We start from the raw sequence: 8,332 nt of genomic DNA, 5'->3' as shown, positions 1-8,332 counted from the left end.
GAGCATGTTTCAATTTAATCTGGGCCAGTATGCTCTAGAGGAAAACCATGATGTGCTCATGAAACATAATGAGAAAAATTACAGCAAATGTATGAATTTTTAGGGCTGCTATCAAATTTCCTTTCAGACTTGGATTTGGGGGACCTGGACATTTGGACCAGTTTTTGTCACTTGGCATTGGTTATATATATAATGAGACCATTCTTTTATGTTTAGTGAAGAAGTATAGGAAAGTTCAACTCTTTCTAACTCAGATGACCTATTTCAGAACTGCTGTCCTCCTCTGAAGTATTGCCCATTATGACAAGGTAGAGAGGAGTGTTTATTTTATTTATTTATAGGCATTGCACCAGTGAAAGAGAAGGCATTATAGTGAGATAATGCAAGTTCTTTGAAAATTTCTTATTGATCTGAACTAGAGATTATATCCAATTATGCCTTTCAGGCTGGGCTGAAACACTTCTTTTCTCTTGGTTGCATGTCAATTCTAGTTACTGAGTAGAAATCTAATTTAGAATAACATTTTTTTCCTCCTCTATTTTTATTTTAGCACCTTGATTTTATTTTATCATACTTGATGATGTACTTAGAATTCTTTGATGCGGATATAAGTTTATAATAGAGGATACACAGTAATTTTTTTAGTGTGGTAAAGGAGCATTTTAGCTATCTAAATTTATATCTTCCTTTTAAAAAAAACTGGAAAATTCTGGGGCACCTGGGTGGATAAGTTGTTTAAGCATCTAACTCTTGATATCAGTGTGGATCATGATCTTGGGGCCGTGAGATCAAGCCCTGTGTCAGGCTCCACACTCAGCTCAGAGTCTGCTTGAGATGCTCTCTCTCTCACTCTCCCTCTGCCCCTCCCCCAGCGTGTGCAGATGCACACCCATGTGCACGCACTCTCTGTCTCAAATAAGTAAATAAATTTGTTTAAAAATTATGAAAACCCAAAAAAAACACTAATTTTTATGAGTTTTTAATGAGATAAATACTTTTGGTGACTCAAAATTTAATGCCTGCTAAAAATCACAAAATAAAGCATTAATGGAATCAGATGTGTAATTCCAGCTGCAATTTGCAAACATAAATTTTTCTAGAATTTAAGTTAACCATATCTGCTTATTTTTAAATAATCTGATTTTTCCCCCTCTGAATTATCTTATTTGGACAAGTAACTATTAAATCACTGTACTGTATAGAGCGGTGGTGTAGGCAGTGAAGATATTTAAAAAAATGAAGCAAGGGAGATACTTGTTGAATTTTTTTTTCAATTTCTAGGTGTAGATCTTGTACTCCAGACATTAACTATCAGTAGTACATGGTAACAAGACAAATGTTAAATGAGTTAATTATTCAACTCACTGATGCAAAGAAAAGACTGGATTTTGAGAGGTAGAGAAATTACAGAGGAAAGATGCAAGCTGTGGTCTCATATGGCATATTCTTGCTTTTTATCCCACAGCCTTAAGAGAGGCACATACATGCTTTACATGAGGGGGTGGAGGCAGAGTGCATGCTTGCCAAGGATCTCGTGCTCACAGCCCTGACTGCGTCTTAAATTTGACAAGTAAGCTTGAAACAGATAAACATTATGGCTTTATGCATAATCCTTCAATTTTACGTCCGGCTAAATGAAAATACAGCTACAAAAAGAAGCAGAGTTTAATTGCAGACTGTCACTTGGTTTAGATTTATTTTAGTCTTAAAGAATTGGCTAGTTATGTGTATTTTATTTTATTTTATTTTATTTTATTTTTTGGTGCAAAACGGTGGTTTTATTAAAAACTCTTTTGTTTTAAACTTATAAAGTGTTCAATGCACTTATTCCCCTGTGATATTCTTTCTTGTATCTTTGTCGTTAGAAACGAAAGTACTCTGCAAAGTTTCCATTTGTTCTGGGCTTGAGGTCATGATGGTGATGGTCTCTTCTCTTTGCTTTTTTCCACATTACCCTTTAAATAATACAGGAATGTAATTTACAAAGACGATGGTACCCACTTTCCTAGGAAAAAACATTTGTTAAGAGAAGCAGATGAAAAACACAGTGCTAATAGGTTAAGTCCCAGAGGCTGTGCTGCTGATCCAGGAGTAAAAGGGTGAATGACAGTTTGAGGTTGACGATTACATTTGTGATAAGGCTCTATTTCCCCAAATCTTACTCTTAATGCTCAAAAAATTTGGTTTAGACTGAAGGCTATGTTTTATTCAATATGAAGTTTATCTTCATTGGTACTTTCAGGATATATTCCAGCATTTGTTGGAATGCATTACATTTTTTAATGTAATCCTTTATAGATTTAATTTTGAGAAGTTTTACATTGGCCTTGAATAATGAATACTAGAGATCTGGAACAAGTTGCTGATAAGCATAAACAATTTCTTTGTAGGATGTCTAACCCAGAACTGCATAATTAGACCTTTGGATGGATTTTTTAAATTATTAAATAATGTCCATTTTTCATGCGTTTTTAAAGAATTAAGGTGGTTGTCAATGATATTTCTTTTCTCAGGAGATATATGTGCAAACATCTATTTCACTTATTAACAGCTAAGATTACATAGGTACAGTGCTTTATGTAAACTGCTAGGGTACTCTCTATTCTGTCTTCTATCCTCATCTAAAAATGTCTATTTCTCTTCTACCAGTGAGATGGAAATGAATACTCCAGGCTTAAGGAAAAGATTTCTTTAATAAAAAAGGGTTTAAAAAAATGTATTTAAGAAGATTTAAAACACAAAGAGTGCCTGGATGGCTTAGTCAGTTAATCACCTGCCTTGGGGTCAGGTCATGATCCCAGGTCATGATCCAGGGACCCTGGGATCAAGCCCTGTCTGGATTGTTGCTCAGTGGGGAGATTACTCCTCTCTCTGCGCCTTCCATCCGCCTTCCCCCTCTCCACCCTGCACTCATGCACTCTCTCTCTCTCTCTCTCTCAAATATAAAATCTTTAAAAAAAGAGCAAGAGATGATGATTTTATAAAATTTTTGAACCCTATTTTTCTTTTTTGCATCACGTCATAGCAGTGAAATAAGGTGAAAGTAACCTGGATTTAGAATTCCAGATCTATTTTATTATTACACATTATTTGATGATCATTAGTACTGTGTTCGTGGTCTTTTTCAACCTAACAAATTGCCTCAAACGTAGTGATTTTGAACAACAGACACATAGTCTCCCACAGTTTGTGTGGTTCAGGAATTCCAGAGTGGCTTACCCAACTGCATGGTGTGGCCCAGGTTCCCTGCAAGGGCCGGATCTCAGCACTCAGGATCCAGGCAGGGAGGGTTGACTCATGCTTGAGAACCCACTTCCCAGGGGGCTCACTCACATGGTTGTTGGCAGGAGGCTTCAGTTCCTCGCCAAGTGGGCCTCTCCACAAGGCACTCAGTTTCCTCATCGTGTGGCAGAGAGTAGCAAGGAGGAGGCACCAGTGCCTTGTCTGACCGAACCTCCAGAGTTGTTCACCTTCCCTTCTTGGGATTCTGTTCTTTAGAAGCCAGGCATCAAGGCCAGGCCAGACCCAAGGGGTGAGGGATTAGGCTCCACCTCTTGAAGAGAGGAATATCAAAGAATTTGAGAAGATATTTTCAAGCCACCAGAAGTACTAGCTGTACTTTGAGGCTTTATTCTCTTTCCTTAAAACAGGTCAGCATAAACTTCTTACTGCCACATAAAGTTCTCAGGTGTGGAGAGATCACTTAATAACAAGCAAATGGCAGAGAAAGAAAATGAGCAGATCTAAATTACCTATTATTCAAATGTGAATTAGCAAGTAAGTACATCACCCTAAAAATATATTTGATCGCTTTCTCACTTATCCTGTTATTGACAGCAAATATCTATCAAGCGTTGAGTGCATTCGGGACAAAGCATAGTGCGACAATAAGGCATAGATATAAATCATGTCTTTGGAACACAACTAGTTGGAGAGCCAGGGTCAGAGTAGAGAATATGAGGTTAAAAATGAAAATACCTCGATTGTGAAATGGATGGCATACCCAACTACCACATAGAATTTCAGAAGGGTTTGAAGGGAAGCTTTTTGTGAACTCAGTCTCAGTAGAGAAAGGAGAAGGTAATATTTCAAGGAATGATGTGAACAAGGTCATTGTAGCGTTCTAATTCAAAGACCCATTTAAGTGATCTTAGTTCAAGCTGAGGATATGTATTCGGTCATCAATTTTAATCCTGTAGACAGATGGAATATTAAAAGGTTTTGAGTAAAGAGGTCATTTGTATGTGTAAAGCAGTATCCCAAGAAGATAAATTTGGCATTAGTGTCAGAGGTCAACTGAAGGCGGAAAAACAATTAGCAATGAGATGTCAGGACCTTCAAAGAAAGTGAGGATTTCGATGGTGAAACTTAAGATACAGTATGGGGTGAGGAAAAGGAAAGGAAGAATGATTCTAACAGAATGTACTAGTTTCCTGTTGCCCTGTAAAAAAAAAAAAAAAAAAGCAAAAGAAAAAGAAGAAAGAAAGAAAGAAAGAAAGAAAGAAAAGAAAGAAAGAAATCTACCAGAAGCTTAGTGGCTTAAAAGAACACAAATGTTATCTTATCTCAGTTTTGGATGCCATAGGCTAAAATAGTTCTCCCTAGGCTAAAATCAAGGTGTCAGCAGGGATACCTTGTGGTGTCCCTATGTTCCTATGTGGAGTCTCTAGGCAAGGATCTGTTTTCTTGTGTTTCTCAGCTCCTACAGGCTACCCATATCTGTTGGCCTGTGGCCCCTTCCTCTGTATTCAAAACCTGCAGCAAAGCATCTTCAAATCTCTGACTCTGACTGTTCTTCCTCCTCCTGCTTTCTCTCATAAGGACTCTTATGATTACAGTTGGACCTACCCAGATGATTCAGGATAATCTCCCTTTCTTCAGATCCTTAAGTTAATTGCATCTGGCAAGTTCCCTTTTGCCATGTAAGGTAACATAGTCACAGGTCCCAAGGGTTAGGACGAAGACCTCTTTGGGGGACATTATTTTGCCTACCACACAGACTATGGCCATCCTTTGATAATTGCCTAGGATTTGGAAGAGAGGAGAGAAAGCCCAGATTGGTCATACCAACCCTGTCACTTTCAGTTTGCTCACTTGTAAAATGGGAGGAGAAGGTGGTATAGGATTCTCTTCCAAGCCTAACACCCTGACTAAAATGTCACCTCCAATGGGACATGGCTTTCTACCTGCCTTGTTCACTGCTCAGTATTCATTGCCTAGAACAATGACTGATACACAAGGGACTCAGTGATTATTCACTATAAAAATAAAATATTCTTTTGTTGAATGACTGATAGTCGAGGAAAAGTTTGGACAAAGCCCTGGGGAGACTTCTCCACTGGCTCCTGTATAGATTGAATTCTCATTTCCTTGGTGAAGTAAGATTTTGGCTCAGGTTATAGATAGTCTGTCCTGTCGTTATGGTAGAGACATTCCACGAATGGGAGAGAAGGTTAGCTAAGATTTGTAGAGTCTGTTCTTTCCTCTCTTGCTTTTACCTTCCATGCTGAGTATCCCCTGAAAATGGGAGTGAGGAAGTGTATTGAGATTGATGTATGGCCTCAGTAAGTGTCTGGGGCAGCTGCTAATTGAAGAAGAGATTGCTCATTGTAGCAATGATCAGTTGCCCCTGAAATGACCAGCTGTCACATTCCACACTGTTCAGTCAGCGAGAATCAAGTCTTGCCCTTTGCATTCCTAAAAGAACACTTGACCCTGTGAGGTTATAATATCCATTTACGCTGTTGGAAAGTGCCAGTAAAACAGAAAACAGAACCTTCTTTGTGCTTAAAAGATAGCATAGAGTACTGGCACTTGAGGGTCCAGGTGGCCAGCAGGTAGGCAGAGTGATGGGGCTTTCTGATGCAGAAGCTAATACTTTTAGGGGCTCTGCCTCTTAGATATGAGGTCTGACATACCCTTGCTATAAAAGCTGTCTTTCAAAACTGACATTTAAAAAAAACCTGTGGTTAGCAGTTACTTGGCTTGAAGAAAAAGTTAATTTGTTCAAAGGAGCAATAGTTGACAGAAGAAGGAAATTAACACAAAGAGGGCAGAGGGTGCTAGTTTTGCTTAGGATCTTTGAAATTCAGAGAATTAAACTCTTTTTGGTCCTTTACTGAATTATGTGACCCTGGACAAATACTATACCTTCTCTCCTATTTTTTTACCTTTTGATTTTATCAGTTCTGTTTGTAAAACGTCAACACATCTGGGTATAGAGGCACATATATGTATTAGATATATTTTCTTGGTCTAATAACTCTTCCAGAAGAACTTGCTGTTTTTAAAATACTAATAATATTTCATTGACCATCTCTTAAGTTAACCTCTAATATCTGAAACCTGTAAATTTATTATTTTTTAATAATAAATTTATTTTTTATTGGTGTTCAATTTGCCAACATACAGAATAACACCCAGGGCTCATCCCGTCAAGTGCCCCCCTCAGTCCCCACCACCTAGTCACCCCCACGCCCCACCCTCCTCCCCTTCCACCACCCCTACTTCGTTTCCCAGAGTTAGGACTCTCCCATGCTCTGTCTCCCTCTCTGATATTTCCTACTTATTTTTTTCTCCTTTCCCCTTTATTCCCTTTCACTATTATTTATATTCCCCAAATGAATGAGAACATACACTGTTTGTCCTTCTCCGATTGACTTATTTCGCTCAGCATAATACCCTCCAGTTCCATCCACGTTGAAGCAAATGGTGGGTATTTGTCATTTCTAATGGCTGAGGAATATTCCATTGTATACATAGACCACAGCTTCTTTATCCATTCGTCTTTCGATGGACACCGAGGCTCCTTCCACAGTTTGGCCATTGTGGACATGGCTGCTAGAAACATCGGGGTGCAGGTGTCCCGGCGTTTCATTGCATCTGCACCTTTGGGGTAAATTGCTGGGTTGTAGGGCAGGTCTATTATTAACTCTTTGAGGAACCTCCACACAGTTTTCCAGAGTGGCTGCACCAGTTCACATTCCCACCAGCAGTGCAAGAGGGTTCCCTTTTCTCCGCATCCTCTCCAACATTTGTGGTTTCCTGCCTTGTTAATTTTCCCCATTCTCACTGGTGTGAGGTGGTATCTCATTGTGGTTTTTTTGTTTTTGTTTTTGTTTTCTTATTGCGGGGATTTGTTTTCCAATCTGTTTTATTTTTTTATTTTTTATTTTTTAATAAATTAATTTTTATTGGTGTTCAATTTACCAACATACAGAATAACACCCAGTGCTCATCCCGTCAAGTGTCCCCCTCAGTGCCCATCACCCAGTCACCCCCACCCCCCGCCCTCCTCCCCTTCCACCACCCCTAGTTCGTTTCCCAGAGTTAGGAGTCTTTATGTTCTCTCTCCCTTTCTGAACTCGGAAATTCCTGGGTTCTCGCTGGAGCCCCGACTCCCCAGGCTGGGCGCCCTCCCCCCTCCCCTCTCAGCGCCCAGGGCCCAGGGCGGGCTGTGCGGGGAGCGCCCTTCTCTGCCGCCCTCTGGTGGCCGCGGAGCGCGTCGCAGGCCGCTGCGGAGAAGGTGCCCCTGACATCCTCACCCCCTTTGGATTGCCTGAGGTTCTGCTTTTGGGGATGTTGGGTGGAGACAAAGGATTGAGATCAAGATATTGAGCCTATAGGAGCAATTTATCTTCCTCTTTGGGTTTCATCTACAACCTCAGCTTCCCCAGGTCCTCGGGAGTTTTCAAGGAAAATACTGCCTCTGTGCCTCAGTCGCATGTCTCCCCCACAGTCTCTTCCTTCCCCTGCTTCCATCCTTTCCTCTGAACTTTATCTTTCCTCCACATGCCCCTCCAGCCCTGGCACCACAGACTGTGCAACCTGGTTCCTCCCTGTCACCGCTCTTCTGTTCTGTCCACACCCTCCCAGGCTCTGCCCTCTGGGCCGCCACCTCTCAAGCTCCTCCCTGACATCCCTGTGATTCTGCCCTGCTCCTTTCTAGCACTGTCCCTTCCCTGCTGGGGTGCAGGTGTGCTTCCTGGGCATTGCCCCCACCCCTTCCAAGGGGGCTCTCCTGCCTCCCCCCCCCCCAGAGCTCCAGTGTGGCCTGTGTCCCCCTGCCCTCTCTGTCCTGAAGCTGCAGGCATGGCCTCTGGCTTCCAGATCTGCCAGGACTTCCCTGGTGGGGGGTGGAGGTGAGGAAACTGGAGGCCTGGGGCTGAGTTTGATCCCCACCCTGTTCCTCCTGGTGTAGCCTCCTCACCTGGACTCACTCACCTGGAACAGGTGGGGAATACCTGTCGGGGCTGCAGGAAATCCTTCGTGAGGCTGTAGTGAGCATCAGCGCTGTGGTAGGAATGCCACAGGCTAGCACACAGTGTGCACT

The sequence above is a fragment of the Nyctereutes procyonoides genome, unplaced genomic scaffold (assembly GCF_905146905.1).
Source record: "Nyctereutes procyonoides isolate TBG_1078 unplaced genomic scaffold, NYPRO_anot_genome, whole genome shotgun sequence".
Lineage (NCBI taxonomy): Eukaryota > Metazoa > Chordata > Mammalia > Carnivora > Canidae > Nyctereutes > Nyctereutes procyonoides.
The sequence above is the reverse complement of the archived record's forward strand: the minus strand, read 5'-3'. Positions refer to the sequence as shown.